General features: G+C 41.6%; 1 long non-coding RNA gene and 1 pseudogene across 3 annotated transcripts; one reads left to right on the top strand and one right to left on the bottom strand.

The window, feature by feature from the left end:
- The first annotated feature begins 711 nt into the window (after positions 1 to 711).
- On the top strand, positions 712 to 26,421 carry LOC108542665 (uncharacterized). 2 transcript variants are annotated; one of them, XR_001889334.1, is made up of 5 exons: positions 712 to 1,701; positions 13,663 to 13,788; positions 15,538 to 15,709; positions 21,649 to 21,831; positions 24,955 to 26,421. It is a non-coding gene; the product is annotated as an uncharacterized LOC108542665 (long non-coding RNA). The 2 variants fall into 2 exon arrangements; XR_001889333.1 differs by lacking the exon at positions 712 to 1,701 and having other exon boundaries at positions 12,721 to 13,788.
- On the bottom strand, positions 21,875 to 24,029 carry LOC108542664 (ubiquitin-fold modifier 1 pseudogene; annotated as a pseudogene). Its single transcript, XR_001889332.1, has one exon. The product of XR_001889332.1 is annotated as a ubiquitin-fold modifier 1 pseudogene (transcript).
- Positions 26,422 to 26,896: the final 475 nt, after the last annotated feature.

Below are 26,896 nucleotides of genomic sequence, written 5' to 3'. Positions count from 1 at the left end.
ACTAAGGTTAGTATTCTTTGCCTAAAGATTGTAATAACTTCCTTCAAGGTAATTGCCTTGCAAAGGATTGCTAACCTTCCTGAAAACCCTCAGTGCCTCTTGTTTCTACATTTGTAACCACATTCAAGTCTCACCAGGCCCCAGAGTGTGAGTTTCAAAGTGTAAACCATGAGAAGATGCAAGTTACACCAAAATGTTGCAAGAGTTTATCAATTTATATAGACAGAAACCTAAGGAACACTTATGGAAATAGATCCTAAGGGTCTGATCAGGAGGAAAGGAATATAATATTGGACAAGGATGAAATCAATGATATAGAAACTTTAAGCCAAGATTCTGGATTCAATGTGTCCTTTTGAGTGGCTCTAAGAGTTTGCTTGGTTAATTGACTAAAATCTGGTGACCCAGACTAAATCCAGGTGAAATGCCAGAACTCCATTGGTATGTTGCAGAAGGTCTACAGGGCCCAAGGAAACCGAAATGCTAGAGTAGATTTCTCATCTAAGAACCACTTGCCTACCCCCTAAACTACATCCAAGTAGAGTCCAAAAGACCCTTTACCAAGGCAGTGAGAAATATAATTGTAAAGGGAGCCACAGCATCCTGAAAGGGATCATCAGTGGCTCTTCTCTGTACACCAGTAATGACAGTTAGAACAGTTGCAACAGAACTAAAACTCCCAGAATCCAGTTGTCTGGGTTGCAGGGTGGTTGGAGCTATAGGCAGTGAGCTGAGGCAGTCATCGGATGGCTTTACCCATGGAGATTTTTGTTGCTGGCTAATATATTATATATTCTTAGAACTGGTTTGATTAAGAAAAAAAGCTGTTGGTGTGGTGACTGGAAGTCTAACAACAATCACCACAATAGATATCTGCGGTCCCTGAACCACTTTTTGGGCTTGAATCTCTTTTGCTTTTCTTCTTTCTTATTGTGTGTCTCCAAGCCCTGAGTCTACTGGGGTTATGTAGAAAAAAAGTTTTAAACACTTTTTGGGAAATAATTGCAAAGTTATAGCTAAATTATAAGAAAAAAAGAAGAGTTCTATACATTTTCACCCAGGTTCTCAAATTTTTAAAATTGTGTCAGATTTGTTTTCTATATATACATATAATTATCAATATTTTTCCTTAAGCTTTGAGAATAAGTTGCATACAACATGGTCCTTCTCTAAGTACTTCTGAGTATATTCATTCACAAAGTAGATACTTCGGTATGTACAGAGGTTATCAACTTCAGCAAATTTAACATTACTAAAGAAATTTTATTGAATCTTCTTTCTGCATGTCAATTCTGTCAATTTACCTAGTAATGTCCTTTATAGCACTGTCGTCGCTGGAGTACTGGTCTACCATAAGACCATGTGCCATAATCGGATAGTATGTCTCCATAGTCTCCTTTAACATTTGAAATTTTTCAGCAACTTTTTGCCTTTTAGAATACTGATTTGTTTTTTAGAAATATACTTCAGGCCATTTGTAGACCCTATTTTCTCACATGGAACTTCTCTCTCTAGATCTTACCTATGTTCAAACTTTGAAGGGTATTTTTAGATCTAAGAGATCTGGGTCTTTAAAGTCAGTCTGGGCCAGAATCAGGCTGCAAATGCCAAAGCGAGAGATGTCAGAAATGAGTTGCGGGTCTTTGCCAAACAGAGCATCCTCTGGCAGCGAAAGGAGAGCAGAAGAGGGGATTTCGAAGTGTAAGTCCTTTGATGGGGAGGGATTATGAACAAGCTGTCTTGCCAGAGAAAACAAACAAAAAGGGAGATACCAACTCTTGTGAGGTTTCATCACATGGGAGGAAAAAGTTTTGGCTGTGGTTGATTTATTAGAATTATCATGAGACTTGAGGAAATTAATGAGGAAATGATATGATGCTTGCTTCCACCAGGGTGGGATCTTAATAATGTAGTAGTGAGCTTCAAACACTGTGAAACGGTGGGATGCTCACTCTTTTTAAAAGGTACCATTGCTGGTATTCCATGGTGTAAATACTCCACCACTCTATCGATAATTTCAAGATACCAACATGACAGCACTGCTACAGGGCACTGAGAAGGTGTGCGCAGTGGCTTTCAGGACCCAGCACACCAATGAATGGCAATGCTTTTTAAGCTAAGCTAATCAAATCTATTAATATGAGGATATAAAATATGGGAACAGTCGGGCGCGGTGGCTCATGCCTGTAATCCCAGCACTTTGGGAGGCCAAAGCGGGCAGATGACCTGAGGTCAGGAGTTTGAGACCAGCCTGGCCAACATGATGAAACCCTGTCTCTAGTGAAAACGCAAAGATTAGCCAGGCGTGGTGGTGGGCGCCTGTAATTCCAGCTACTGGGGAGGCTGAGGCAGGTATTTCAGAATCACTTAAGCCTGGGAGGTGGAGGTTGTAGTAAGCCAAGATCGCGCCACTGCACTCCAGCCTGGGCAAGAGCAAGACTACGTCTCAAATATAAATAAATAAATAAAATATGGGAGCATGTGTGTGTATGGCATATGTATGTGTGTGTGCATACGTATGTGTATGTGTGTGTATATGTACACTCACATACATACACCTCATAAAACAACCCTTCATAGGGAAACAACCACTGATGTGATTCAAAACAAAACAAAAAATGGGGCTTTATATCACTGCAACTTCTCTCTTAAGTTATACCAAATAGAAGGCCTCCTATCTGTACTTCAAATCTAGATGGCTTTAGAATGTGCAGGTAGGCATAGGGACTCCTGGGAGCTGGCTTGCTCTGTATAAAAATGGAAAAATATTTTAGATTGTTGGGAGAGAGGGAGAGACCCTGAGCAAGGGGAGGAGGACGCTGGCAGGTTGGGACCACATGGGTACACGTGAGAGGGCTGAGAGCCCTCAAGGGCCAAGCAGTGCAAAAGGGACTTTAAAAGGAAATTATCACTCAGAGACAGTTTTAAATTTGGGGCGACAGTGCTCAGTGCTCCCTCCTCCTCTGTTGCTCTGATAAAGGCCCCTTTGCTCACTGATGCTTCTCTGTAGATGCAGATTTGGGGGCAATTGTGGAAGTAAACTGGGTGGCTGGGTTCAGCTTTCTCAGAACTCTGGGAAATAGCCCAAGGAGCTTCAATGGAGTGAAAGCTCAAGCAGCACAAAAGCAGCTTAAAAACAACAAGGCAGCTTTGCTGTGTGTTTCCTTGCCCTCACCCCCACTCTCTTTCTGCTTGGTGATGGTCTTGAAGAAGGTGGCCAGGTTCCCAGGATGGGACCCTGGTCCTTGGTTCCCAAGGGAGCAGAGAACAACCTGTTCTCATAGAATTGTGTATGTTTGTTCTAACCTGTCTGGGGGTTACCTGAAGGACTGACACAAGGCCGTTGCCTTTGTTTTACCTAACTCAGAACTCATTCAGGGCAGAAAATCTGCAGCAATGGTGTCGTCAAGATGCGGGAGGATGCGAACTTTGCCAGCGTCCTGTCCTGGGAGTGCTCCTGGCTGTAGTAGTACCACCTGTCTCCTGCAACCATCTGGGAAAGCTCCTGTTGAAAGTAGCCTTGTGCAAACTCCATCAAGATCTCTGCAGACAGAGGTGCTGCAGAACAGCTAGGGGAGCAGGACATCCTGTCGTGAGAGCTGGTGGAGGACGCTACTCCCTCTGTGTCCCCCTGGGATGTCATAGCTTCCCTGTTAGAGTCCTTGCTAACCTTGGCCTTTTCATCTCTTGCTGTCCACCCTCCCACATGACCCAGCCACCCCATCACTGTCCTTTCCTTCCCTTTATCATAGAGTTTCTTTGTGCCCTGGCCTTCAATCTGTTAATGGTCTAGTTCTCACGTCTAGGTAATAATGTTTTCTTTTTAACTCCAAGGCACAGTCAGACACTGGATTCTATTGCCCGTCCAAACCTCTTTTGGTCTCTGACCCAAGCTCCCCACGTGACCCACTCTCTGTCAGAATACCAATCTTTCACCTACTTTAACTCATCCCAGGAGTCACACTGATTCACTGGACTGGGATCTGCACCTACCACCCTCTCTGCTCCTCCTTAGGCAAACTCTGCTTTAACTCTGACTCATGGGACTCAGTCGCAATCTTTGTTTTTTGTTTTGTTTTGTATTTTTGTTTGTTTGTTTGTTTGTTTTGAGAAGGAGTCCTGCTCTGTCGCCAGGAGGGAGTTCAGTGGCGTGATCTCAGCTCACTGTACTGCAACCTCTGCCTCCTGGGTTCAAACAATTCTCCTGTCTCAGCCTCCCGAGTAGCTGGTACTATAGGCGTGCACCACCACACCCAGCTAATTTGTTTTTGTATTTTCAGTAGATAGCGGGTTTCACCATGTTGACCAGGATGGTCTCGATCTCATGATCCACCCACTGTGCCCTGTCCTGAGTGCTGCTCTCTAGTGAGCCCTGGCTGGGTCGTCCCTTCCTCCCTGAAGTCTCAGGCAAAAAGCACCCAGCCTACCCCTTGCCCTGACACAAATGTGTTCCACCCCCTTCTCCCTCTCCATTCTCTTGCAAGAGCTCATTTCTAGCCACCTGCCAGAAGCCTGTCTCTGGGAGGCCCTGAAAGCAGACATGTGGAAGCTGCTAGACTCCCCCTCTGTGTTGTCCAGGAGCACCTGGAGAGAAGTTACCCGGAAAGGGGATGTCTGGATTTGGGAGGACACAAAAAGGGGGGATCATTTCCAAAACTCCTGAGGTCAGGCTGCCAAGTGAAGACTCGAAACACCTGAGAGTCAGTTGTTGGCAAGCAGGACCCCGCAAGTGTCCAAACTTTCAGGAGCAACAGACAATGAGAGCAGCAGCACAGGCCATAGTGGCCTCTGCATCCCACTGCCATGGGGCACCCTGTGCGGCAGGTGTGGCGCCAGCTCTTCAGGGTGTCCTCTGCCTGCACAGCGAGACTTAGGGCTGATTCTCCCCATCTCTGGTAGCTCTTCCCCACTAGGGTCCCCTCTGTCTTAGGCGGGACAGCTTATGCACCCTCAGTCCTAAAGCAGGCTAAGTGGTCCCCACCCACTCCTTCCTCTCCCCAGAGCCTTCCCCACCCCACAGCTGTGCCACAGCTCTAGGTTGAAGCCCTGCCAGTTACCACCCCACATCCGGCCCTGGTACAGCCTCAGGCCCCACTTCCACCCCGATCCTATCTTGTGCATTACAGATTAGAGCCTGCACTAGTTTTCAATGCAGAGTTCCTACACATATTGTATGTTTATTACTAGGTATTCAATGTTTTTGATAATGTTTTTAAGTTTTATTTTCTACTTATTTATTGCTAATATATAGAAATAAAACAATTTTATTCATTCAACTTGTGTTCTATAATATTGCTACATCCAAGTATTAGTTCTAGTAATTTTTAGATTCCATAAGAATTTCTAGCTACAAAATTATGTCATCTGCAGATAGCTTTCCTTTTCCTTTCAAATATTCATCCCTCTCATTTTAGTTTTTGCACTTGGTAGGCCTTCTAATACAATGTTGAATAGAAATGGTGAGAAAAAACATCCTTTTCTCAGCATTCAATCTTTCATCATTATGAAATCTTTCATCATATTTACCATAGGACTTCTGGGGTGCCATTTATCAGGTTGACTAAGGTTCCTTCTATTCCTAGTTTGCTGACAATTTTTATAAGCAATGAGTTGTATGTTTTGTCAAATGCTTTTTCTACGTATAGTGATTATATAATTCTCATTTTTTAACCTGTTAGTGTGGTGAATTACATTAATTGATTTTCATATGTTAAATCAACCTTGTAATTCTTGGACTAAAACCAATTCGTTCATAAAGTATTGTACTTTTATTATACTATTGTAAGATTTTCTTTGTTAATTTTATGCAATATTATGTTAAAGATTGTTCTTTAATTCCAATAAGACATTAAAGTCTTATTCTATGAAAAGTGTCTTCAGTTGAGAATTACCACTGTAAAAGATAAATTTTGTATTTATTGATAGAAAAAGTACCCAAAATAGGTACGAGGCAGAAATCAGGCAATTATTGTCCTTCTGATATTATGATTGTTATTCACCTAATGGCTACCAGACACGTTTAACAACACTTTGAGTTAAATGTGCTCACTTTGAGAACTTACTGAGCAACAGCATAGTCATAAATATAAGCACAAATTAGATCCCTGAGGTTGAGAAGGGAGTATCCTGTTATAAGGGGATTATTCAGAGAATTAAAAGACAAATCTATTAAATTTGTAAATCTTCATTTAAATAAAAATGTAATATTTTTTAGATTTCTCACATAGAACTCTTGGATCTTTGAGAAGATGTTTGTGGTTGAATCCCCAAGGATCTATAGAACCCAGTTTGAGAAAAGACAACTTAGAGGAATGTAGGGCTTCAAGGAAAGTGCTTAACAAATAAATAGTTAGGTGAAGAAAAAATAGTATAGTATATATGAATGTTTGGTTGGCTAATTAACTTATTAACCTATTATTATGGCAAAAGACCACTGAAATTTTATTAAATAGCCTTTCTTATTTGAAACATAAATTCCAATCAAAGGAATCTGTGACTATTTATTCCTGCACTGTCCTTAATAGGACACAGTATTATTGATAGGAAACAGTGTTATTCTCTTTAAGATGATAAGAAAAGTCAAGGTCAACATTTAAAAAGAGAGGACAGAAGGTGAGAAGACAGAAAAGAAGAAGAGAGAACAGGGAGAGGAGGGGAAAGGGAGGAGAGGAAGGGAAGAGGAGGTGAAAAGAGGGGACAGAGAGAGGGGAGAAGTTGGGGTGAAGAAGGAGAGGGAAGGGAAGAGGGGAGAAGGGAGGGAAAGAATAGGGGAGGGGAGGGATTGGGAGGAAAGAGGAGAAGAGAGGGAAGGAAAGGAGAGGAGAAGAGAGGAGAGGAGAGGAAAGGAGAGGAGGGGAGAAGCTAGACAGGTAACTACAGTTTGTATGGAAAACAAAAGGATGGAGAGGATATTCTAGATTTTGAGGCCTGTGGAAAGAGAGATGAGGGAAACCATAGCCTTCAAGGCAGAAAGGCAGACAAAGATATAAAGAATACTATTCCATATTTTCAGGCAACTAGACTTTGATGCAATATTTCATGCCTTGCTCACATTTCAGTTGGTAAAAAATGTATATATATTTACCCTCAACACTAGTGAAGAATATTTTTTTCTTAATAACTTGCTCTAATGCAATTGCCCCAACATCTTAACATTATTCTGTATTCATCTGACTGTACTACTTGATAAGAATACACAACCAGAAGTACGCATTACAAAGTACTGCAAATTGACACATTTCATAGACTATATGTAAATTGAAATTCCCCAAGATCACCTGCTTGTTTTCCTACGAAGTCATTTCAGTGGCAATACCCAAAGTCTAGGAAATTACTCAGTCCCAAAGAATTCAGCCCCTACTTCTGTGTCTCTTGAATAGTCCCTGAATTTGGGATCTTGAGGATCAGGGAGTGTCACATAACCAGAATTTCTGCAGGTGTCTTTAACTTGCTGATTTGTAGCTCTTCATGTAAGCTGGACATACTGCAAATATCTACTTCAAATGACTTGCTTTCATTTTCTCTTTGGTGTGTTTACATGAAAAGAGAAATTCTTAACTTCTGTAAATTAGAACTTACCAATTCTGTTTGTATGTTTTACGTTTGTTTAAGAAAGCCCAACTCTGCACTCATAATAATCTATAATTTTCCCTACAAATCCAACACTCTCATTTCTCAGATGTCCAGGTTACATTGGTCTGTTCCTATCAGCGACGTATTCTGCTCCATTGGTCAATGTCTCCATCTCTTACAGTACAACAAAACCTTGAGTATTATAGCTTTATAACAACTCTTATTATCTAGTAAGGCAATCCCTCCCCCACTTTATTTTTGTTTAAGGATAATTTTGACCATTCTTGGTATTGACGTCTGCTATGTAAATTTTAGAATCATCTCATCAAGTTCCTCAAAAATATTCTACGGAGATTTTGAGTGGAAGTTCTGGAATCCCCTATGGATTGCTTAGAGCAAATTATCGTCTTTAACACCCTGAGTCTAATGAATATGAAATGTCTCACAATTTATTTAGATCTTCTATAATATCTTTCCAGACATATTTTTAATTTTTTCTATAGAGGTTATGTAATTTTGATTCCAATATACCCATTTTTAAAAAATCAGTATTTCTAATTTGGTTAATTGGCTTAGAATAATTTTCCATCCTTTTATATAAAACTTTCTGTGTCTTAAGTGTTACGCTTGTCCAATACAAATAGCTTTTGTCAAGATTTTCTTTTTTTTAATCTGACAATTTGTTTTCTAACTAGCTAGTTTAGTATGTCTAAATTAATGTGGTTAATACTATATTTAGACTTGTCTACTCTTTTATCCTTGCAATGTGTCCCTTTGCTTCAAGAAATTTTTTTTCTTGCTTTCTTGTCTTTCTTTTTTAACTTTAAGAAAAACTTTATCTTATTTTATTGATTCATAATAGATTTAATTTGGGATTACATGTGATAATTTAATACATTCATATAATTTGTAAAGATAAAATTAGTGTACTTGAGATGTTTATCACCCTAAATATTTCTCTTGTCTTTATGGCTAGAAACATTAGAATTATTCTTTTCTAGCTATTTTAAAATTTAAATAGATTATTATAAATCATGGTCACCCTACTAGTCTATCAAACACTAGGTCTTGCCTCTCTTTTTCATTCAACTGTTGTTTTGTTTGTTATTTCATTCCTACATACCCACAGGCTGAAAAGTTTTATATGCTATTTTAATTTTAGTTACTGATCTTAACTTGTTACCATGTATGCTTTTAAAAGTATCTTAACCTCCCCTCAAAACAGTATGAGAAATGTAATGCCTTGAACTCCTCCCTCCTGGTGTGCATGTCATTATTTTATCATATTTTGTCATTTTCAACACTACTAATTAGACAACACTATAATTACTTCATATGATACGGCTTAATTTTATTTAGCTACATGTTTATCTGTTTCTATGCCTTCTTGATCTTACATGTGAGAATTTCCTTCCGATGTTATTTTTTTCTTCTTAAGTATAACTTTTAGAAGGTGCTTTACATAAAACTTCTAGTTTTGAGTGCCTAAAATGAAATCTTAATTTTACATTTATTCTAAAATGTATTTTTCCTGAGTGCCCAGTTTGGTGCTGACAGTTACGTTTTGTCTTCTAATTTCCATTGTTGCTATTAAGATGTTAATTGTCAGGTAGCTTTTGTAATTTGCTGGATTATCTATATTTTCTCTCTGGCTGCTTTTAACCTCTTCTCTTTGTCTTTGATAGTCTACAGTTTCTCTACAATGGATCTGGGTCTAGATTTCTTTTTACTTATATCTGTGAATCCATGTCTTTAATCATTTCTGGAAAAAATACTCCTCAAATATTTCCTCTCCTCCTTTCTCTCTTTATATAACTCTGATTAGATGTATGGTGAAACTTATGGCTCTGTCCTCCATTCCCATTGGCCTCTTTTCATGTTATACATTTTCTTATCCCTTTGTATTATGTTGTCTGATTTCTTCTGATCTAGCTTCCAATTCACTAATTTTTTTTTCAGTGTGCTAATCTTGCTAATCTGTTGTTTACAGAAGTCCTTGAGGATGTTTTTTTTACTCTGACAATACATTTTCATTTCAAAACATAGTACATGATTCCTTTTAATATCTGCATTGTGTTCTTACTGCTTGTTTAAATTTATGATTACTTCTTTTATTAACATCTAATAAGAGTCATTTTAATACTCCATACTGAAATATTTAATATCAGAAGTACCTGCTTTTTCTCCACATTTTTACCCTTGGTGGCTTATTTTGGTGTATATTTGATGACCTTTGGCTGTGAGTTTATATGCGCTTGGTTGACATTATTCTGTGGTTTCGCCTTTGTATCTGGTGGGAACCAGAGGGACTTCCTCTCTTGAACTACTTCCCTATTCAGGGTTTCTGGTTTTATACACACAACTATGGGTCAGATTTACTTCTTTACCATTAGCCTATGGCTTAATTCACATGATATGATACTAATGTTGGTTTTGCCCTTGGGAAAATCCAATTTTTATTTGCTTGCCCTTCGCTGCTCTACTTTCAGCACACAGATTTTTGCCTTTATTATCGATGTTTAGAAGTTTCTCTGATGTCCTGGAAGACCAGCACTAAATCCAAAAGTATATTTAATGCAGAATCCAGCTGACTTCTAGCAGAAAGACCCGTGAGGGTACTTGTTTCACCACACTTGTTTTGAAGCCTGGAAACCCTCTACCTCTTCAGCCCATGGGTATCATTACCAATGTGCTGCTTGAGCCACACCTATAAAGGCTTCAACTCCAAGCTCCAGGAGCACCTTATTTTACTGTTCTGACTCCCAAAGTTCCACAACATGTCTTTAGTTCTCTTTAATTTTCTGTTCTTATGACACTTCCATGATTAAAGCTGCTATTGAAAGAGTCTAGTCTATACCATCCAGCACCCTCTGTAAAGAAAACGGATTCCCACTGAATGGCTTGGGCTTCCGGTGCCACAATTATGTAATTTCTACCTACAAAACTCTCTTTTTAGCAGTGTTTAGGCAGTCTAGTAGAAAATAATGCAGACTAAATTCAGTCACAGCCTAACTCTCTACCCAAAATCATTATCCCTTTTGAAAAGTAGGTCTTATTTCTGAGTCAGCCCTGGTAGATTCAATCCCTTCTGCACTTTCAGAGATATTCTGCCAGTCACTCTCTGAAATCTGACTTCCATCATGACTTTTCTAATCCACTAGTTTGTATAAATCCCGATTATGATGATGTCCAAGGTCTTTTTCTTGAGTGTATTTACTCCTGATAAAATCAGTGAGTGTAGCTTTTTCACTGACAGTTAATGATATTACTTACCAGTCCAATCACACGAAGGATCTTAAGGAGGGTAATAATTATTCCGTAAATAGGTGAATCTAAGCTTGGTTATTATATTCACTCCCAAAAGTGGCATTGAATCTGAGCAATACATTGCCATATTATTTGAGTACTTTTAAGCTAAGTTGATTATTGGGAAATGTATCAACCTAAGAGTAGTAATGAGATTTAACAGCATATTTCTTTTCTCTTTTAAGACATTTTAGATATCATAGTTAACTAAAGTTTAGACTAAAATATCAAATTCTTCAGAATCAGAGAAATTGTGTATAGATAAATTATCTACAATGAACAATTAATCTTTGAAACTGTATTTAGCAATTTTTTTGATATTTGTTTTGTTTTGTTGTTTAAGACCCTGTATCACTGTGTTACTCAGGCTGGAGGGCAATAGCATGATCATGGTTCACTGCAGCCTTGAACTCCTAGTCTTAAGAGATCCTCCCACCTCAGATTCCCAAGTAGCTGGGACTACAGGCATGCACCACCATGCATAGCTAGTTTTAATATAAACGTTTTTGTAGAGACAAGGTCTCATCATATTTCCTACACTGAGCATCTTCCTTTTATAGTCACAAAAGTTTTAGGAGTATTTCTATTAGGCCTTTGGGTATAATTGTGTTCTTTGAACCCAATATGAGGAATTGGCATGAATTACATGAAGTGAACTAGCCAGTGAGACTAGTGTACACATTGCCTGCCCAGATGTATTTGTGAAACACTCTAGGTATCTAGATTTAAAAGTGTCATGCATCATGGATACTCATCTATCTGTTCATTCTTTGTGTAATTTCCTTTTGACATATTTCAGCTGAATGTTTTCCCTCCTTAAAGATATGTTAAAAAGCTTATAGAGCTCAGACTATTTTGACATGGTACACTTTACTTGTCCTTAGCTAGATTATATAACTAAAGTAGGAAATGTATATGCAAAAGAGCAAAACAGGTAAACAGTGAAAACAATTTTCCCTCTCATCTTACTGCTTAAAAGTTTTTATGTATAGTTTCTGGAATTTTCTATGTAAATTATTGTGTCCTATGTTTCCTTCTTCTACAACTTTTGTTTTTCTCTTAACAATATAGCTTAGAGGAAATTCTGTGTCAGCATGTCAGAACTTAGGGAGGTACCTCATTTTAAAATGGCTGTAAGGTGAGCCATTATATGAATGCACTGTAATTATTTTAATCAGTTTCCTATTAATGAGTCTTTTAAAATGTTTCCAGACCATTACTAATAATAACAATGGACACATATCTTTGCTTCTGTGTTAGACACATCCATAGGAGAGAGTCCTTGAGATGCAATTGTCAGGTCAAATAGTAAATACATTGAAAAATGTGAAAGATACTTCTAAATTGTGCTTCAAAGTGGCTATCCCAATGTGCATTCCTGTTAAAATTGCCTGAAAATTTTCACTTCTCCACGTCTTCAGCAATGATTTTTTTGTATGAATATAAAACTTAAAATGACATTTCACAGTTATTTTAGTTTTAATATAAAATATGAATGCTACTGAGCATGTATTCATATGGTCTAAGCTATTTATATTTTCTTTTTTGTCAAACTATTCATGTCCTTTTCCTATTCTCTATGGATTTATTTGCTCTTAATGATTTATAATAGTACTTTAAATGATAGTTTAATTCTAAACACAATCGTATGTACTGCCAATATTTTTTCTTTTCTTTTTTCTTGACATTAGGATAGTTGGCCCTAAAAAATGTTAAGGTATTGAGATTTGTCAGCTTTCCCCTTGGGTCAGTGTTTAATTTTCTTTATCAAAAAACACAATAATATTTTTGGAGAAATAAATGACTAGATTATTCCATACAATTATAGACATGGAACAAAGTTTTAGTTGCCTTTCATTTAAGAAGAAATACATTTTAGAAGAAAACACAAATAACTTGGAAACATGCTTGAAGAGATGCTAAATTTCACCCACAATTAAATAACAAAATTTAAAATTTTTCATTAAAAAAATTAGATCATCATGATTTTCATCAATAGCATGTAAGAAAACCTTAGTTATTATTTTTGAGAGTATTAATATAAGATTTTACAATAAGAATTTTGTTTCTACTGGTTTTCTTCTAGATTGAAAAGTAGCAGTTGCCCTGGAACATGGCAGAGGTTAGGTAACACAGACGGCCCCTCATCTAAGAAGCCCTACAGGTTCCAGTTTGCTTGGCTGTGGGGACCTAGTGAATTCAATAGGGCCTGGAATATACTGTGTCACGAGGCAGCCTCTCTTACGGTGCATTTTAAAGTTTAACTTGCCCTCTGTATCTTAACAACCTGTCTTACAGCTTCCTGCACACTTCTGACAACTTGATTGAACACCCTTGGAGAAGTCCATGGCGTCGCCTATGACAGAGTCCGTGTAGGCAAAACCCCAGCCTATGCTGGAATTTAGCTTTTAAAAAGCAACCTAAATAGAACACAAGATTGTAAACTATAAGGAGATTCTAACACCAAAAGACAGTGTGACTTGAGCCAATGAAATGCCAAAATCCAGTTCTAGCTGACAACGTCAGTGGTGGGGGACAGACTTCCAATGCCATTTGAGGACAAAGCATGTGGATTCGTGACTGTAACAGCAGATACCCCACTACCAATGACCAAATCCCGTGCACATTCCTGTTCTTCAGTCACCTTTTCTCCATAAATGTTTGTTGGATAAAATTAAAACCTTCCCACATATTAACAAGTAAACCTTTATTCTCTGATTTAATTCTCTAAACTCATACTGCCTTCATATTCAGTGTCATTGACTTGCACCCAACGGTTCTCAGCTTATGTTGTAGGTGCTATCTCATCTTAAACTGATCCTGTTCTCGAGTTTCCAGAGGGAGTACAGCCCGGTCACCTCTGGAGTTCAGCCTAGTGAAAGTGCTTTCAGACTTCTGACGTCCAGAACTGTAAGAGTATACATGTATTTTGTTTCATGTCACCAAGTTTGTGCTAATTTGTCATAGTGGCCATAGGAGACTAATGCATACCTATCAGGAACAGTGAAAACATGTGACTGTAGACACAGTGGAAAGCCTGACACACAGCTGTTAACCCTGTTCTGGGCAACTGAAGCTTTGGTTTTAAGGGATTTCTGAAACCAGTACAATGACTGTCACTTTTCCCCATGTTCATCCGGGGAATAAATGCCTAGACACCCGGCAGCAAGAGGTCTTTCCTTCCCCAGAGACCCTCTCTTCTCCTATTACTTAAAGGGAAAATGTTACTGCTCATCACTGAAGTCACATATTCTTTTCCTTTCTGAACTTTAAGGCAAACAGAATTCTGTCTCAGGGGACTTAGGTGCCACCCCAAGTTAATATTCCAGCCACATCTCAGGCCCTCTCCTAGGACTCATCCCTGAGAACTTCTGAACTTAAATTCTCCCCAGGTTCCAGCATCACTCACTTTTTCATTTCCCTCTTCTGCCTTTAGTTCAGATTCTTGTCAATTTAGATCTTTCCCTACACATGGTTTATAATGAGGTTGTACAGCCAAGTGACAAAAGTTCAGATGGTCTGGTTATAAATCTGGGTTTTTGCAGTCTACCAACTGTGTGACATTGAACAAGGTATTTAACCTCTCTGGGTCTCAGCGTCCTTAAAAAATAAAAAAGTAGGATTATAAATGACACCTATCAATATAGTTATTATGAAGATTAAATGAATCAGAATTTGCTAGTGACTTACAATAGTGCTTGGCATAGAGTAAGCACTATTTGTTAATAATAAATACAAATCCCAAGCTTATCACTTACTCCACTTTCTGTCATAAGTTTTGATGTCCATCAAGGTTAGGCTCACAAATATCTCAACATTTTCAAGGCTTGCATTTTCTGTGCGTATATGAGATATATATTTGGTGAAATCATCAAACTTCAAGGGAAATCAAAAGAAATACTTTTTAGTGATTGTCCCTGTGGCTAACTTGGGCATTTCACTAGTCAGTGCTTCTAGCCTAGGCTAGTCCAATGCCAAATTAGAAATTGACCTAGTATGCGTTTTGAACCCTTATCTTCAATGCACTCTCCCCACAAAGCCCTATCCTTTTACTCATAAATGTTCATTTTTCCCTCCATCCTGTGAGACCTACTTCCAGGAAAGCCTCTGATATTAGTCATTAACAAAAAAATAAGAGCTTAAAGAAAAGATGCTATTTACCTAAGAAGAACCATTTTTTAGCAGAGGTTCTGTTTGGTTTTGTTTTTCTTGTCCCTCCCACACCCTCTTCGCTGCCTTCAATAAATTCAGGATCTAGATCATGACTCTAACACTTAGCTGCTATTTGATGCTAGGATCCTCAGTTTCTCTATCCAGAAGGCACTCCTGAAGATGACACTCCTGTCCTGGGACTTCTGGGAGAGTCATTCCCAGCTCTATCTCAGGAAAAGAATGCACTGTTGTTCAGGAGGCCATCACTGCATCACAGTGCCCTGGGGTCACAGCAGTGACTGCTTCAGGGAGGGTCTGGGAACACTCCTTACAGCCAGGGGCAGTTTCTAGATCTCTAAAATGAAAATATTTAGAGCCAGAAAGGCATGCATCCACATCTCTGAAATTCTCAAATTTCCCACATGCCACTTTCTAGTTCCTGAGAAGCAGATGCGGAAAAGATACTCTGCTTATTAATAACTGGGGTTTTATCCTCACTTCCTATAGAAAATTATTTATCTGATGAGATGAATGGGCCCTTGGTGAGCCTTTGCCTAAGGCCTGAAGCAGCGTTTGGAGGAATATGAAATGTGGACTGTCTGCATCGTACTTACCCGGAGTGCTGGGTGAAGTCCAGATTCTTGGCTCTACCACAGATCTAGGAAGTTAGGATGATGAGGTGAGAATCAGACATTTTTTATAATGAGTGATTAGTGAGCACTTCTGGCCTAATCTAAAAGCAACGTGAGTGGCCCCTTTGGCCCTCTTTCTTCTGAGACTATGTCCTTACTTTGGCCTTAAAGCTTCCAAATGGAGTTGGGGAGGCACAAGGTTTCTGGAAAAGGGAGTGATCCAGTCACATAAACAATATTGAGTCTGAAAATATGAAATACTCTTCTCGTGGCCAAGAATGCAAGCATTTAAAAGAGAAAGACAAGTCAAATTGTAGGAAAAGTAATGAAATCTATATGGAAAAATAATAGTTGAAGTAAAATGCAAACTGGAATACAGCAACAATTGATGGAAAAGACATAAGTTGGGGCCTTCTACCTACAAAGAAGAAAATATAATCCTATCCCACTATTTTCCCCAGGACTGAGCAACACTTAAATTGACAGAGGTGAGTTGTGCAAGGGAAAAGGAAAGGCAGAGGAGTCATGAGAATACAGTTTTGAGCATAAAGTCCTAAGATTAGAGTAAACATTGATAAAACAAGAACTTAATAATAATAGAAAATACTCGAGATTGTGTATTGGACGCTAGAGTCTACAAGTGCATTACTCCACTTAAGCATCATGAGCAGCCCATATGGTGGATATGGTGGATATCAGCCTTTCCCCTGATTTACAAATAAGGAAACAGACATAGGAACGCTCTGTAAATTACTTGGGGTTGCAGAGTTAGTAAGCTAAAGAGCAAGGATTCCAAACCAAGTGGTCTATTTCCAGAGCCAGTGCTTTTAGTCACTATGCTACCATTTTCCCTCATCCAAAAATCTTACAAAACTACATGAAGTTATAAAACAAAAGCAGCAAAATTAATAAAATGAATATGACACATGGGAAAGAAGAGATGGGGAATATGAGTGGAAGTGGGAGTTTATCGTTCTGCCTCATGTTAGAGTGGTAGAACTATTTTCTAAAATGGATATGTCACAATACAGCAGAATAAGCATAAAGTTTAGAAATATAGGGGTAACAACAAAGTGGCTAAAGACTATCTTTGGAGAGGAGAACTGGAGTAGAAAGGGTTGAATTTCAGTATTATTCAAATTTATATTATATTTATTTTAATAAAAACAGAAGAATCTATTTGTTTAGAAATAGTTACAGCTGTGTAAGTGTATCAAAACATAAAATCAAATTCATTTTATATCTCTCACATATTTTTTAAAGTTTGTCTTGTCAGACTAATAATTGAAGGTCTTCTCTAAAATGTCAAAAAATATGAGTTTTAAAATTTGTCATCCCTGGTAATATTATTGCCAGGCATGGTAGAGACAGGGGGCAGGACTATTAAAAACAGACAGATTTTGTCCCTCCTTCTGTGAGGCAGTTCTGACCACAAAGGGCAAGTGATTCTCTGCACCCATTGTGCAGGAACTTTGACCCTCCAGAACTGTACTAAGCAACTGAGAATAAAGGAATCAGGCAGCAGGGTGCCTAGAGGAGTCCATTAGTCTCTTTGTGATGGTTTTGTTGTTACAGGGCTAATCTCATACATATTGCACTAGGCGCAATGCTGTGCATTTTCAGTCCTATTTATCATATTTTTACAGGTGCTTACTTCATAAAAGCAAGCATTTTTATGCTCCCTTTAAAATAGGGTTCTTCTATTTGCATTGCCTAGGAAAGGCAATCAGAGGACCACTGCCTAAGGAACTCACTCACGGAGCACACATATATAAGTATCCGCTCTCCATCTTCATTATGTATCTGTCTATTTACCTATCAAGCTACCTAGCTACCTTCCTACCTACCTACCTATCTGTGTTAGTCAGCTTGGACTGTGTATTAGAGTTCTCTAGAGGGACAGAACTAACAGGATAGATATATAGCTATAGCTATAGATATATAGATACGAGTTTATTAAGGAGTATTAACTCACACAATCACAAGGTCCCACAATAGGCCATCTGTAAGCTGAGAAGCAAGTAAGCCAGTACGAGTCCCAAAGCTGAAGAACTCGGAGTCTGATGTTTGAGGGCAGGAAGCATCCAGCATGGAAGAAAGCTGTAGGCTGGGAGGCTAAGTCAGTCTAGTCTTTCCACATTTTTCTGCCTGCTTTACATTCTGGCAGCACTGGCAGCTGATTAAATGGTGCCCACCCAGATTAAGGGTGGGTCTGCCTTCCCCAGCCCACTGACTCAAATGTTAATCTCCTTTGGCAACACTCTCACAGACACACCCAGGATCTTTGCATCCTTCAATCCAATCAAGTTGACACTCAGTATTAACCATCACAGGCTCCTATAACAAAGTGACAGAGACTGGTAGCTGCAACAATAGACATTTATTTTCTACAGTTCTGGAAACTGGGAAGTCCAAGAGGAAAGCAGATACTGTTTCTTGTGATGACCCTTTTCCTGGCTTAAAGACGCTCACCTTCTTGCTATGTCCTCACGTGGCAGTGAGAAGAAGCTCAGGTGTTCCCTGCTCTTCTTATATAGGCACGAATCCCTTCACGGGAGTTCCATCCTCATGACTGCATTTAAAACTAGACCCCTCCCAGAGGCTAGTAACAGCACATTGAGGGCTAGGGTTCCAAAATATGAATTTTTGGGGGAATGCAAAATTTCAGTCTGTACCTCTTCACCTATCTATCCATTCATCCATCCACTTATCCACAGAACAATAACAACAATGGCTTCTAAGTTACTTCCTTATATTATTTCATTTTATCCTTTTAGAAATTTTCTCAGATAAACAGTCCATAGCATAAGAACTGACTTCATTGAGACTCTTGAAGGTTGACTCTACTGTTTGTACAACTAATAAATGGTGGCACAAGAAATTTACCCCACATCTTCTCTATCCTCCTCCCCTCCCTCTCTCCCTCTCTCCCATGTACTGACTCCATTCCAGCCACATTACCTCACTAGCTGCTCCCTGAAGACCCCAGGTGTCCTTCCCCTGAGCCTCTGCAGTGACTATTCTTATTATCTGGGATGCTCTTTGCTCAGATATCTGGCTCAGTTGCCTCTGAGGTTCACATTTCACTTTCCCAGTGAGGCTTGTCTTGTCCACAGTTCAAATGGAAACCCCTGCTTCTCTCTATCCACAATCTCAATCCTCCATGTACTTCTTTATTCTCCATAGCATTTGTTACTGGGTAACCTACCAGATAATTTCCATGTTTGTTGCTTCTTTTCTCTGCTTCAACTAGAATGCAGAGTCCACAAAGTCAGGAATTTTCCTTTCTTGTAATTGACACTACTACCTACAATAGTCCACAGCACATCCCAGATGCTCGACAGATACGTTAAATTGATAGAGTGAATGAACTGCTTTCCAAATCGAATCTGGATTTTCCATCATCATCTCACACTATGAAAAGTAGAACTTACATTTTGCCAAAATCACTCATGTTCANAAACCCCTGCTTCTCTCTATCCACAATCTCAATCCTCCATGTACTTCTTTATTCTCCATAGCATTTGTTACTGGGTAACCTACCAGATAATTTCCATGTTTGTTGCTTCTTTTCTCTGCTTCAACTAGAATGCAGAGTCCACAAAGTCAGGAATTTTTCCTTTCTTGTAATTGACACTACTACCTACAATAGTCCACAGCACATCCCAGATGCTCGACAGATACGTTAAATTGATAGAGTGAATGAACTGCTTTCCAAATCGAATCTGGATTTTCCATCATCATCTCACACTATGAAAAGTAGAACTTACATTTTTGCCAAAATCACTCATGTTCATTTACTCAAGCCAGATGATGAGGAGAGACCTGGGCTTGTTGCTGTCACCCAATTCACTTCCCTCTTCTCTGACCTCCTCACCATCCCTGCTGTCAGCTCCTTTACACCAGGAGCTCATTGCTTCATCTTTGCTTGCCCACTGAAGTATCATTAAGCTTCCTTGCCTCTGCCCTAGCACCATTTACTTCTTCTTTCTTACAGTCACAGGGAGGTTTCTAAAAGCTACATATAATCTTGTCATATCTTGCTTACAATCCCTTCATGACTTTTCATACTTTCAGAAAAATGAACAGATGCCCTGTTGTGGTGTTTAAGTTTGTTTTCTTTCCACCCTTGTTGAACCCTGCGGGTGCACCTCCCACCTTTGGTTTCATCTTCAGACACACCTGACTACCCGTCTAGTGTCCCACTGACTGGTCATCTCCATTCTTTCTCTAGCTTTTTAATCCTATGGCTTTGACCCTGAAGTAGCACTTCTCCACTTAACTGTCCCCTTCTCTTCCTTGAAGGTGCAGTTCATCCTTCATTACCCCAGAAGTAGTTGATGTTCTTCTTACCTGCTTCCATTATCTCAGCACCTAACTATCCAGTTAATTGTTTGGTCTGGTCCTCTGTTCCCCCCAATTACATTGTAAATTTTCTGGGGCAAGAGATGTCTTTCAACTCTGTATCTTCAGAGCCTAGCACAGAGTTTATTATAAAGTCATCATTAGCAAATGTTGAATATGCTAGAAGCTGAAGGAAATGCTGGTACTTTTCTCCTTTCCCCATCTTGAGATGGTTCTCCTGGGTTGCAAAATAGCTTAGAAAAGATTGTATTTTCAGCAATTCAGTCTAATGGAGACGTAGCAGAATGCTAGGGTCAGCCAGATCTGGGTGTAATTGTAACACTTGTGATTTGATATCTTGGTGATTTAGACTAGAGCCAGAGCAGTTCTTAAAGAGAATCTTTTCTGATCGTTTTAAGCAGCATGATAAATTTTAAGTAAACACAAATCTTCAATAATTACAGAGTAGGCATGAGTGCTTCCTTTCTTGGTGCCTCTACGTGCAAGAAGCTGGATGCTAAGCCCAACCCCTCTGGGTGAAGTGGGAATCTGTAAGAATGACATGCCTAAGTCTAAGTTAAACAAAAAGACACAAACGAAAGACATTTAAACACTTTTTTTAAATGAAAATGAGAAAGTGCAGGTTCCTAACACACATCAGGAAATATATTGTTTCCAATGAGGTAGGAGTGCTTGGAGAGAAGAACAGATGGAAGAGGCAAGGATGGGCCACCTGGTCACTCCCTGGTCTGAACCTCATGTCTTACTAGGTTGTCATCCCCGATGCTCAAACCTCACACAGAGGCTTTAGGACTCAGCCTGTGAAGTCAGAAAGGGTGGCTGCTTCCACATCCACCCTATTCCCTGGCACACAGAAAGTTTTGGGTAAAGTCAGCCTCAACACATCATTCCTCATACATGTCAATTCTTCCTCCACAATCGAGTCAAAGAGCAAAGACACATGAGCAGAGGCACATTAGCAAGAACAAGGTTTTAATACAATCGGGAAAGACAAGGGCCCATTGAGAAAAATGGGCAAGTGGAAAAGTAGCACCTGTAAATAGCAGGGGGTATTCTGCCAGTTCAAAGATTAGAGAACTGGCTGAGGACTTGGGGCAGCCAGGTTAACAGTCAAGCCAGGGGGAGTACAGCAGACACATGCTGGTTTCTTCTACCTTCCACAGGGGAGTGTCTCAAATACACTGTGGTTCTGACTGGGCTTATCAGCCTCCTCATGCCCTCCAATACACACACACACACACACACATACATACACACACCCATTGAGGTTTGGGGTCTCTGTCTTCTAAAAGGAGAGAGCAGCTTAAGTTTAATTTAAAGGGACTGAGCCCCTTCCTCCAGGGGCAAAGTTTGTTCATGGAGATCACATGTGGAGAAGAACTTGCTTCTTATTTGTCCCCCATCACACCACCTGTGTGTACCAGGTGGGCCTCAGGTGCTCTTTGTGAATGGGGGAGTATAAGTGTGACTATTCACAGCATTTGTGGTGCTACCCCCCACGACACCATCTGATCATTGTCCAGGTGGCCTTGGGTGCTTGGCTGCTGTGTCGGCACATGAAGGCCTCTCATTATAGCTATAGTGGAATTCACTATAGATGTACTACCTGTGTTTTGTCCAGGTGAGCCGACCATGGACTGATGGAAAAAGGAACCACAAGGACCTCCAACGATAAGAATGTGGTTGCCTCTTCCTTGTGTAACACCTGGGTTCTGGAGCGGTGTATGCCAGGTATTTGGCATGAAGGTGGAACAAGCAGGGATGGTGCTGGTGTTTGTAGCCACAACCAATGTGGTGTGAGCAGGTGAGCCTCAGGCTACCTGACCAAATGGGGGAACAGACTGGTGCTGGCTGTTTCCCTCCATCCTGGTATAGTTTTTGGTGTTCTTGATATGGAACTCCGGAGACGTGCTAACCCCAGTTTTCACCATGTCTAAGGTCTCCAGGTCTCATTATCCCCCATGGGCCTAGAGTAGAATTGTCGACTGATGCAGTTACTGTCTCCAGTGCCAGACATCCTGGTGGTATCTCTAAATGTAGATGACTTGGCTGTGCCAATGAGGAAAGCATTTGGGTTTTTAATCATATCTGGCTGCACATTGATAGGCAGGCCAAATGCAAAATATGGTAATGTCACAGTGGTGAGATCTGCTGCCTTTATGCTGCCACTGTGTGGCTGGGCTGCAAGAACACCTTAGGCCTATAACTGGTGCTGGGGTTGCTGGGTTTCCCAGAATAAAAGAACGCTCTGACTTATCCTGCCCATGAGAAGCCCCAAATATGGGCTGGGAAGTGGAGCATGGATTTACAGCATGGTGGGAAGTTGGGATCCGACCCATGACTGACTATGCAGGTAAACTGGTGAAGATGTGGGCTGAGACAATGTTGCCACTGGGTTCATGGTCCAGAACCATATGAAACACCAGACAAGATAGGATGCACTTCTTCCTTGAGACAGCAGCAGACTGAAAGACAACAGCTTTTCAATAAGGAGTCGTATCCACAGTGCTGCTGCCAATGGTAGGAATGGATGATGATGATGCAGAGGTTCTACTCCCTAACTGGAAGTGTCTGGAGGAGCCATCATGGGAAGGCTCAGGAAAACAGGGGTACTGGGGAGACAGACTTTCCAACGCTGTCCATCAGGGGACACCAGTGTGAGCTGAGTGGTGGCTTCCGGATTTATAATGTGATTAGAAGTTACAGTCGGTCCTATGACTGTGCAGGCAAACTGGTGGAGATGTGAACTGAGGTAATGTTTCTATTGAGTTGTGTTTTTTCGTTTTTTTTTTGTTTTGTTTTTTTAAATATCAATATTTATTCTGAAAGGTAATCTTATGTTCCAAGTAGCAGATATTAACAACTTCCAACGCAATCTCTAGGAATAATCCGCAGTTCTGAACCATGTTTTAGAAAAACATTTCCAGCAGTCTGTGCAGGATTTATTCCTATTCCATCATTGGTAATAATTGCACTTGTTGCAGCAGGAACTTTAAATTCTTCTGCTGCAAACTTTAAGACTGCTGTGAAAGGTGTACTTTCAGGAACACTGAGTACTTTGTACGGCAGCCGTGGGTCCGACGTCAGCGTGATCTTAAAGGAAACCTTCGACATGGTGGTGCCGGGATGAATCTAGAACAGACGCTCGAGTTGTTTGTTTGTAGAAGCAGAGAGCCCCAGATAAGACAGGATGCACTTCTTCCTTGAGATAGCAGCAGAGTGGAAGATGGCAGCTTTTGAAAAATGGGTGGTATCCATAGCCTCGCTGTCGATGGTAGCAAGGAAAGATGATGTTGCAGAGGTGCTGCTTCCTAAACTGGAGGTGTCTGGGAAGTCTCAGAAAACCACTGAGGAGAGAGGCTTTCCACTGCTGACCATCAGGGGCCCGCAGTGTGAGCTGAGCAGTGGCTCCCTGATTTTACAGTGTGGTTAGAAATTACAATTGGTCCTACCACTGACTGTGCAGGCAAACTGGTGGAGACACGAACTGAGGCAGTGTTGCCACTGGGTTGTGTATTCCCAGAACCAGGGAGCCCCAGATGAGACAAGGATATGCTTCTTCCATGAGACAGAGGCAGACTGGAAGATGGCAGCTTTTGAATAAGGGTGGTATCCACAGCACTGCTGTCAATGGTAGGAATGGATGATGATGTTGCAGAGGTGCTGCTCCCTAACGTGGATGAGTCAAAATGGGATGACTTAGAATAACAGGGGTACTGGGGAGACAGGCTTTCCACTGCTGCCCATTAGGGGCCCCCAGTGTGAGTGGAGCGGTGGCTCCCAGATTTACAGCGTGGTTAGAAGTTGTCATTGCTCTCATGACAGGCTGTGCAGGCAAACTGGTGGAGACTTGGGCTGAAGCAATGCCCAAGTCGGGGTGGGAGGAGGAGCTAGGACCTGGGAGGTGTAGGTGGCCAGGCACAGGGAATATGAAGTCTCTGCAGGTGTGGAGACAGCAGGTGCAGGCTGGGGGGTGCTGCAGTTTGCCTTGGCCAAATCAGGGGTCCCAAATTTGGGCTGAGGGGTGGGACTGGGGAATATAAATATTGCTGGGTGGATGTAGGTTGAGTCTTACCAGGGGGCCCCTGATGTGCACGGCTATCAACTGGGGAAATTGGGAGAGCTCTCATCCTGGAGCTTGAGGAAGTTCTGAACATTACAGCCTTAGGTGGGAAAATGGTGTCCCTATCGAGGACCTGAGGATCTGAAGGAGGCTGCAAGGTCTGGTGGGCAGATGTTTTTGCTGTGATGGTGGAAATGACTGCTGTGGAATTCATCTGCTTGCTGGTGATAACACAGATCCTGGTGGAAGGTCCTGGAAGAAGAGTAGGAGAGGAAAGAGGAGGAAGGGAATGCACACACGTGACTGAAGGGGACTCCCTTCTGAAGGGAAGCTGGAAGGAGAAAGATGTGGGGCTAGGTGTCGGGGGGTCAGAAGTGGGAGGTGCTGAAGCTACTCCAGAATGAGAAGAACCTCCTTCCCATTTTGCAACCCCAAAAATGGGAACAAAATCAGTGGGAAGAGACAATGGAGAGTTAGGGATTTTGGATATTCTTGGTGTGAAGGACAGGCAGGATGGGGGATCTGGGAGTCAGCTCAGCCAAGTCAAGAGTGGAAGGAGGAGCTGGGACCTGCCAAGTGTAGGTGGCCAGGGACAGGGAGTCTGAAGTTCCCGCATGTGGGGAGATAGCAGGGGCAGGCTGGATGGTGCTGCAGTTTGTCTTGTTTTATCCTTCAAAATTTCTGTTTTATCCTCCAAGATTTTGCTGTTCTGTTTACACCCCATGCTGTTCTCCAAGTTGCCAGGTATCCCTCAATAGACAGGCAGGGAAGCTTAGCAGGTGGAGACAGCTCACCTCTATTCCACATCAATCACAGGCTGGGGCCAGGGGCAGCAGCGGTAGAATCCACATTTTCCTTTTGCAGGGCCTGTTGCTGGCAGCTCTGGGTGGAGAAGAGTTCCATGATGGAAGAGCTAAAGGCTTCTTGCCCTGCATCTTCTTCCCCTACATCAGCAAGCTTGGAGAGCCGCGTGGGTGGTCTTCAGTACCTTTCTGGCCACCTTCACTGGCAGCAGGGAGCAGCCCAGGGCTGGGGCCGGGAGCACTGCTGGGGCTGGGTCAGGCTTCCCAAGCGGAAGGCCACCTCCAGCAGGGCTGTGTGAGCTGAGAGCTTCGTGGCCCTCCCAGAAGGAGCTACTCACTTACTGGAGACAACTGGGCCTTCTCTCTCAAGTGGTTTTCCGACAAGTAGGGGTGGGCATTTCCCTGCAGAGGCCCTGGCCTGCACCTCAAAGATGTGAGGTCTCCCTGGGTCTCCAGGTCCCTAGTTGTGGATGACGTCTCACTGCCGTGGCTACGGGAGCCCTTTTCTTGTCATCCTGCCCCTGGGTCTCTACGTGATGCTCCTGCGTCACTGTTCTGGGCTCCTCTTTGGCCCTTCCCTCGGTCTCCTTCGGGAGCCTGGCTGGGACCTGCTCAGGTGGTGAAGGCAGCCGGAGAGCGATCTTGCGGCCAGGAGGGTGCAGCAGCCTCCAGGAGTTCCTAGCAGGCGGCTCAGAGGTCACAGCCTGCAGGAACCCCAGAGGGTCACCCTTGTCATCTGGGAGAGGACAAGGGGTGCCACACAAGCTGCCTGGAGAGGAGGGCCTAGGAGGTCACAGCGGGTTGCATAGGAATCAGAAAGGGCCTGGGTGTCCCAGTCAGGCGCAGAGGCCTTGAGAGTGAGGGGCAGGCGCTGGCCCAGGAGCCTGCAGTGAGACCAGGGAAGAAATATGTGAAGTAAATTGCCCATCTCGAGCGAGGGACAGAAGCAGAGGCGACGAACCTCCATCCAGCTACAGGAAAGATTGAGAAAACACCATGTCTCCACGATAAGGAGGCACACGGGCCAGAGCATGAGCTGTGGAATCACACAGCCTGGGTTCACAGCCTGGCTGGGCCACTGCCACCTGAATGACCTGGAGAAGAGTCTCAGGCCCAAATGTTGTTTTAGCAACATCCAGTACAAAACGAAGGAGTGTTTTAGCAAATTTGTAAAAAGAAACGAGCACAACTTGCTCGAGATGGGCAATTTACATGTATTTTCTCTGGGTACTTTACATGGTGGCATATATGTAATAAGCACATACACTCCCAGGATGAGGCCTTTACCTCAACTCATAAGTTGATGCTGAGTTGTCACATGGGGCCATGCCACATTTCTCTTCTAATGGAGCCTTGCAGCCCAGATGATCTTTTTGGTCCTGTGTGAAGCATCTAAGTATATAAAGATGATGTTCTAGATCCATTATGGTCTATCCAGAAAGAAATTCACCAGTGGATTATTTCTTATGGATAAGAATCCATGCTCTCCAATGAGAAGAGCTGGACACAGGGCGGGGAACATCACACACCGGGGCCTGTCGGGTGGGGGGGTGTGGCCGGGGGTTGGAGCGGACAGTATTAAAGTAAACTAACTAATGTAAAAGGAATGGAGGTTGGATGGGCGTGCAGCGAAACCAACCATGCGCCCAGCACTGCGTCTGTTGTTCTAGCGTACCTATGCTAACAAATCGCTACGGTTGTGCCACATGCACCCTAGAACTTAAACAATAATAAAATAAAATAAAGAATCCATGTTTTCTGGTCTTCCTGCAATATGTCTAGAAAGCAACAATATCATTTACTTGCCAGTTAATACTGGAGTAATGTGTTGAATTAAAATATGATCAATACAATTTGGTCATTGTGAACATGCCAGCTGGACCTACTCTTCACCACACGTTATTGTCACCTAAGTATCACTCTAAACCTTCTTATGCCCAAGAGAGGAGACATGCTCTTCAGTGTCAGGACAAGAGAAATGTGTGTGACTGTCCTAGGAGCTA

This window comes from Rhinopithecus bieti, unplaced genomic scaffold (assembly GCF_001698545.2).
Source record: "Rhinopithecus bieti isolate Rb0 unplaced genomic scaffold, ASM169854v2 scaffold_19708, whole genome shotgun sequence".
In the NCBI taxonomy this organism is placed as follows: Eukaryota; Metazoa; Chordata; class Mammalia; order Primates; family Cercopithecidae; genus Rhinopithecus; species Rhinopithecus bieti.
Note: the sequence above shows the minus strand (reverse complement) of the source record. Positions and strands in the feature narration are given on the sequence as shown.